Source organism: Onychomys torridus, chromosome 3 (assembly GCF_903995425.1).
Source record: "Onychomys torridus chromosome 3, mOncTor1.1, whole genome shotgun sequence".
Taxonomy (NCBI): domain Eukaryota; kingdom Metazoa; phylum Chordata; class Mammalia; order Rodentia; family Cricetidae; genus Onychomys; species Onychomys torridus.
In genome coordinates, this window is record NC_050445.1 from 127,458,258 (window position 1) to 127,465,476 (window position 7,219).

Sequence of the window (7,219 nt, forward strand, 5' to 3'; positions counted from 1 at the left end):
TTAACCCTCATCAGATTGTGATTGACAAGTATTTTGCTGTCTCCTCATTTAGCCGATGCTGCTTAGACTGTGAAGAAACATCTTAGTTTATAATGCAGCCAGCCCCCGTATTTCTTTTCGCCGTCACTGTGTGAGATTTTGTTCTCCTATCTGAGAAATCAAGACCAGTACAAGAAGGTTAACTGCTAAGTTCTCAACTAGGAGTTTTCTTTTTAATTTATTTAGCTTATTTATTTTATATGTATCGGTATGAAGGTGTCAGATCCCCTGGAACTGGAGTTACAGACAATTGTGAGCTACCATGTGGATGCTGGGAGTTGAACTCAGGTCTCCTGAAAGAGTAGCCAGTGCTCTGAACCATTGAGCCATCTCTCCAGCCCCCTTATCTAGGAGTTTTATGACTTCAGTGTATTTAGTCTTTGCTGGTTGTAAGCTGACATTTATTGGGGGGGGGGTGTTTTTCCAACAAGTATTTATTGAAGACAATGTTCTCCACCATTGTGTCCTCTTATGGACACTTATCAAAAGTTGGGTGACCCAGGGCTGGAGACATGGCTCAGTTGGTGGAACCATCTCGACAGTCCCTGGCTCTCCATGTCACCTTCCTAGTTCCTGCTTTTGTGAGCCAGCTCTGATCGTTTTTTTTGGAATTAGAGTGCTCAAGAAATGAATAAAAACACTGTTCGATTTTTCAATGCATTAACATTTAAGTCAATTAGTGAAAACAAAAAGGAATAATTTAAAAATAAATATCTCTTGCTACTTAAATGAAATGAAGGTTTGGTTTGGTTTTGTTTTGGTTTTTGCAGGGGAAATTTGACTTTTTACTGGTGCATGGTGTGGCCTTGAGGCATCCATCCCCTTCTGGGCGGTATTTGTCTCCTTGCAGGCCTCTAGGCACATGGCTGGAAATTCAGAGTTCTGCTTTCTGTGGGTGATCAAGTTTTTTATAAAAATGGGGTCATATTTTACATTTCTGAATCCCTCTTTGCCTCCCTGGGTGGTTCTTGGTGTTCTTTTATGTTCCCAAACATTGTATTTTGACTTGAAAACACCTTAGGTTGAAAAGATGGTGAATCTCCCCAGCCCGCCAGACACCCTGCATGGTGAATCGGTGAATTGGTGAATCAGTGAACTGGTGAATCGGCAAGTGCCGTCTGCTCTCCCTGAGGACCTCGTGGCCCATGCCACAGCTTGCTGTTGCCGCTCAGCTTCTGGAGAGTATTATCATACTGAATCTTACTAACCAGGGAAAGATCAAAATTCAAAACTCAGGGTTCAGTTTCTGCTGAATGTACAATATCACAAAGTCTAAAGAGTGTAAATCTAACTATTGGAAGATGAAGCCATCCACTCTGGCAATCTGGCCAATTCATTTTTTATTTTTATTTTTTTTAATTAATTTTTTGTTGTTGTTTTGGTTTTTCAAGACAGGGTTTCTCTGTGTAGCTTTATGCCTGTCCTGGATCTCACTCTGTAGACCAGGCTGGCCTCGAACTCACAGAAATCCACTGCCTCTGCTTCCCAAGTGCTGGGATTAAAATCACGCACCACCACCACCCGGCCACCAATTCATCTTTTAAAATAAACTTTTTATATCTATCTATCTGCCTAGCTACCTAGTCTGTGCATGGATGCACTCGAGTTTGTGTGTGTGTGTGTGTGTGTGTGTGTGTGTGTTTTCAGAAGTGTGTACTTGTGCACTCCACAGAGCACATGTAGAGGTCAGAGGACAACTTGCAGGATTCAGTTCTCTGCTTCCATGTTGTGTGTCCCAGTGATGGAACTTTGGTCATTAGGCCTGAGACCCTCATGCAATGAGCCACCTCTCTGGCTCTTAGTTTATTCTTTTGAAGTCATTCTTTTGGTGGCTCGTGATATTTGGGGGATACCTAGTCAATATTTATTGGTGATTCCCTCTTGATGAATTTGAGGTTATTACTAGTTACTTTGCACGGCCCCCAAACAATAGTAGGGTGATACTCCATGTTTCTTCTTATGGAATGGTGCTTCTCCTGTACTGGGGATTCATTCCCAGGACAGCTGGGTTAGAGCATGCCTTTCACTTTACTTTAGACAATGTTATCAAGCTCTTTTCTGCAGTGACACACATCTCCCTACCATCAGCAATACCTTAGTCACAGGTTCCCCAGGAAGCAGCTTTTGAGACAGGGCCTCTTATCGTTTGTCTCCAGTTCAATATGTAGTTGAGGCTGACTCTGAACTTCTGATCCTCCTGCCTCCATCTCCTAAATGCTGGGATTACAGGCACATACCACAGCACCCGGCTGGCTTTACCCTTTTAACATTTCACCTACCCAGCGACATGTGATTGCCAGCGACAATTTTCATTTGTCTCCAAAATTTGTTTAAGAAAAAGTGTCACTATGTTAACCAGGCTGTCCTGGAACTTGCCGTGTCACTCAGGCTGGCTTCTAATTCATGATCCTCCTGCCTCCAAGTCCTGAGTGCTAGAATAACAGGTGTCTATCTCTATGCCCAGCTAGAAAAATGTATTTTTGTTTTGTTTTGTTTTGATATTTGCTTTGCTATGACAGAGTTTCTCTGTGTAGCCCTGGCTGTCCTGGAACTCACTCTGTAGACCAGGCTAGTCTCTCAGTGATCCACCTGCCTCTGCCCCCTGGATGCTGGGATTAAAGGCGTGTGCCACCACCACTGGGCTTAGAAAAGTTCCAGGTCGCAACTCATGCTTTGAAATTGAGCTCTGCAGGATGGGTGTGGTGGTGCCCCCAGTACTCAGGAGGCAGCAGGATACTAAAGGAGAGGAGAGTGTTTGGAATTAACATCCAGCAAGACTGACCAGGATGAAATCGAGTTGTTCACTGAGGAGTTATGTACTGGGTAAGCTGTCAGGCTCCCTGGCCCAGGAGAGCCTGGCTCTTTCCGAAGCCAGCAAGCCTCTTGTCTCTGTTGCCTCCTAGAGCACAAGGCAGACCACCAGGTATGGGATGGAGAACCCACAAAAGGCTTTCCACGTAGGCTTGCTTGCCTACGGAAATCGTCCGACTTCCGCATGTCTGAACTTCAGCAGCAGTGTGGCTTTGGGGTGAATGCTGGATGAAGGAGGGCTCAGCTCAGACTCCCTTCCTCTTGCCCAGCCTCGAAGGCAGGTAGAGCTTTGTGATGGCTGAGTCCCCTCCACATGTTCCCTGAGGGTGGCAGAAGTCTGTGGTAAGAGTGAGGTGGAGCACAGGGGTGGTGGCCTGTCTGGAGCCTGGCCTGATGTAGCCCAGCAGCCAGCTTCAGGCTTACAGGATGCTGGAGGTTCTGGGGAGGGGAGTGTTGGGGAAGGTGGGCCTCCACCCCCAACCCACACCAACTCAATTCTTCCCCTCATATTTTTATCCCCCACCCAACCACAGAGATCTTCACAAAATCTCCTGAGAGAGGCTGCTGAGACTTCTTGAAGCCAGTTTATGCCCTCCTGCCTCAGACCATCCCATGCGGGCACTTTTCTGTTTCTTTGTCCAGGGCTGGAACTAAGGAGTAGACAGTGACATGCCCACACAGGTTATTCTCAAATGCTGGCCTTGAGTCAAAGTCCTCCATGAACGTCTATTCCTGGGGTTGATGGACATGTCTGTGCCGCATCTTCATGGCTGGGATACATACGAGTGCCCTGTTGATAGCTTTGTGTCTGAGCTTGTGTTCTTTCTGTGGTCACTAAGCTTGGGTCACTTATGCTGGCTAGACTAGGCATTCCCTCGGGAGTGTGGACAGCACATGGGTGGGGAGCTGCATGGGCTGGGGCAGCCACAGGAGGGGCATGCTTTCTCAGTTCAGTAGAATCTGCTGTTGGGGTCATGAAGACCTCTCAACAGCATTTTACTCACTCGGGTTTCTTTGCTTAGCTTCCTGCATCAAGGCTTAGGGACACTGGCCATGTGAACAGATGACAGGAAAAGCCAGTGGCTTCTAGAGGCCATGGCTCTGGCTGGTGAAAAGGACACCGGCAAGTCTTTTGGCCGAGTGCCTGTGAGCAAGGCCATGAACTTTAGCTAGCTTTGTCTTGCCCATGGTGTACCCCTGAGCCATTCACAGGGAGAGTTGGACATGCAGAAGGTGACCCAAATACGTATATTTGAACTAGTATGAAGATTCCCAAGGAGGAGGGCTCAGTCCCCCACAAGGAACAGGCTATCTCAAACCAAAGCAGCAAGGCACAGTGGCATGCTCCTTTAAACAGCGCTTGGCAGAGGAGGAAGGAAGATGGAGGATTCAGCAGTTCAATGACATTTAGACTACATAGCAAGTCGGCGGCGGCGGTGGCTGCGGCGGCCAGGACTACGTGAGACCCAGTCTCCGAAAGACAACAAAAACCAAAAACCAAAAACAAACAACAACCTCCCCACAAACAACAGGAAAAACACAAAACAACAACAGAAACAGAGGTGTCGTGCATATGTCCATTCCCCCAGATTTTGAGACTATGGATTCAGATGTGAGTCCCTGCGCCATGTTATGGGAAGATCCAGGAAACAGTGAGTCATGTCCTGAAGAGCGTCAGTGACGAGCTGAGGAAGTTTCCCAAGAAATGACAGAGGAAATCTCTTTGTCCTTTACCTCTTGGAGAGGCCTGTGAACCCAGGGCTGTTTCTCTCTTTCTCTTTGACTGGGTGGTAGATTCGGATCTGCTTCTCAGCCCGCAAGAGCTGGGGAATCTCTTTCTGAAAACAAGTCGCCCACTTCCTATAGTGCAGATGAGCTGCTGTGGTCGGGAGCGTGATGAGTAAGGATGAAAGACGGGGCTGGTGTCGGAGCCCCCTTTCCTCCTGTGGATGGTGAGGAGCACACCTGCAGCTGCTTCTCTCTGAGGGAGACAGAGGAGGACACCAGTGCTGTTTCCAGATGCTTCTCCTCACTATTGTCAATCCAGACCCACCACAGGGCAGACAGGGAGACGCTACTAACATTGGAGATGCCAGCTCACAGCCAAGGCCATTCAGGCTGCAAGTAAGGGGACACACTACAATAATTTCCATGCTACATTTATGGAAGAACTGTTGGGATATTCTAATTTTTTTTTTTTTACAAGTGCAATAGGTCTTTTACAAAATTTTATCTCCATCATCATAAAATTAATATATGAAAGCACAGATCCATACAAAATCAGCTCAAATACTAATCTTACTCATTTTTGCCATGTTCTTATTTTTATTGCTTTATTTTGAGATGAGGTCTCAAATGTATTATGTAGCCAAAGATGGCCTTAAACTTCTGATCTGCCTGTCTCTACCTCCTGAGTACTGAGGTTACAGGCATGCACCCCAATGCACTGGTTTGTAAGGTTACCACCCAGAGGTGGTAAGGATTGAACCCAGAGCTTCATGCACACCAGATAAGCACTCTACCCTCTGAGCTACATCCTCAGTCCCTGGATGATGGTTTATAAAGCAGAAATGGAAAGTTTCCAAAGTTACCACCAGTAACAGCTTAAAGTAAATTCCTTTTTAAAAATTATTTTTATGGCCGGGTGGCGGTGGTGCATGCCTCTAATCCCAGCACTCGGGAGGCAGAGGCAGGTGGATCTCTGTGAGCTCGAGGCCAGCCTGGTCTACAGAGCTAGTCCAGGACAGCCAGGACTATTTCACAGAGAAACCCTGTCTTGAAAAACAAACAAACAAAAACCACAACAAAACAATTATGCATATGGTCTTTTGCCTGCATGAATGTCTGTGAACTACTTTCACACCTGGTGTCCATGGAGGCCAGAAGAGGGCATTGGGTCCTCTGGAACTTGTTACAGATGGTTATGCACTACCATGCAGATGCTGGAAATTGAACCTGGGTCCTCTGGAGGAGCAGTCAGTGTTCTTAATCACTGAGTCATCTCTTGGATTAAATTCTTATAGGCCTTTATCTATACATATAAAGCATATACTTGGAGGCTCTGTAGATCATTAGATAAAAATCCAATTTGCAGAATGGTGGGGTGACATTTTCTTCTTTCTTTCTTTTCTTTCTCTCTCTCTCTCTGTCTCTCTCTCTCTCCTTCCTTCTTTTCTTCTCTCTCTCTCTCTCTCTCTCTCTCTCTCTCTCTCTCTTGTTTTTGAGATAGTGTTCCTTTGTCCTGGAACTCTCTCTGTAGACTGCCGCTGGCTAGAACTCACAGAGATCCACCTGCCTCTGCCTCCCGAGTGCTGGGAGTAAAGGCGTGCGCCGCCGCCACCACCACCACCTGGCTCACTTTCTTTTTCTTATGCATTATATATTATAAATATATAATAATTATACTTTGAGACAAGGTCTCGCCATGTGGCCCTAGCTGGCCCTGAACTCACAGAAATCCACCTGTCTTTGTCTCTTGAGTGCTAGGATTAAAGGCACTTAGATAACACATTTCTTAACAGCAGCATAAATTCACTTATAAAGCTGAATCATAATTTATCTAACTGATTCCTTATCACCCTGACTCTTTTGTTTTTTCTTAACATGCTGGGTATTGAACCCAGGGTTTTGAGACTATTTTTTCTGGACCTTAGAGTGTTTCCAATTTTAGGCTACCAAGCAAGCAAAACCACAAGGAACAATTCAATGAGTTTTTCTTTGTGCAGGGCATGTGACCTACTTAAAATGAAGGCCAGGCCCAACATGGTAGCCGCATGTATCTATTAAAGACTTACAGGCAGTAGTGACAGCTCACTTCCCTCTTCTGTACAATAATAGTCAGGTGCTGAGTACAGACCTCATCACAGCCCCCAACCCTTGGCAGCCGACCTTGATCCGGCTCAGCCACCTTGGCAGCTGCCTGCTGCACAGCACAGTCCCACCTGAACTTGTAAACAAGCAAATGTAATTGCAGAGACAGAGGCAGGGAGATGCTCAAGCATCACCCTCTGGGGTGGCCTGAGCGACCGTGAGGCATGCTCTTCCTTCCGCTGCGGACAGGGTATGAGCCTTCAGGAAGCAGAAGCTGTGCGCAGCCTGGGTCTCAGGCTTACCTTTTACCCAGTGTGGCTAGGGCAAGAGACCGCCTTGACCCTTTTCTATTCCCCCATCAGTCTTGGGGCACGGCCTGTCATTAGCAGAAGGCATTGAGGACCTCGTGCACCTACACTGTCTGACTCTCAGCCACCCCACCCAGTTCTGCCTCAGTTGTACCTCAGAGGAGGGAGGGGGTTGTGCTGCCCTTCCTCTGGAGCCATCTCGGCTTCTGTGACTATCAGAGAGCTCAGAACACAGCCCAGTTTGCCCTGGC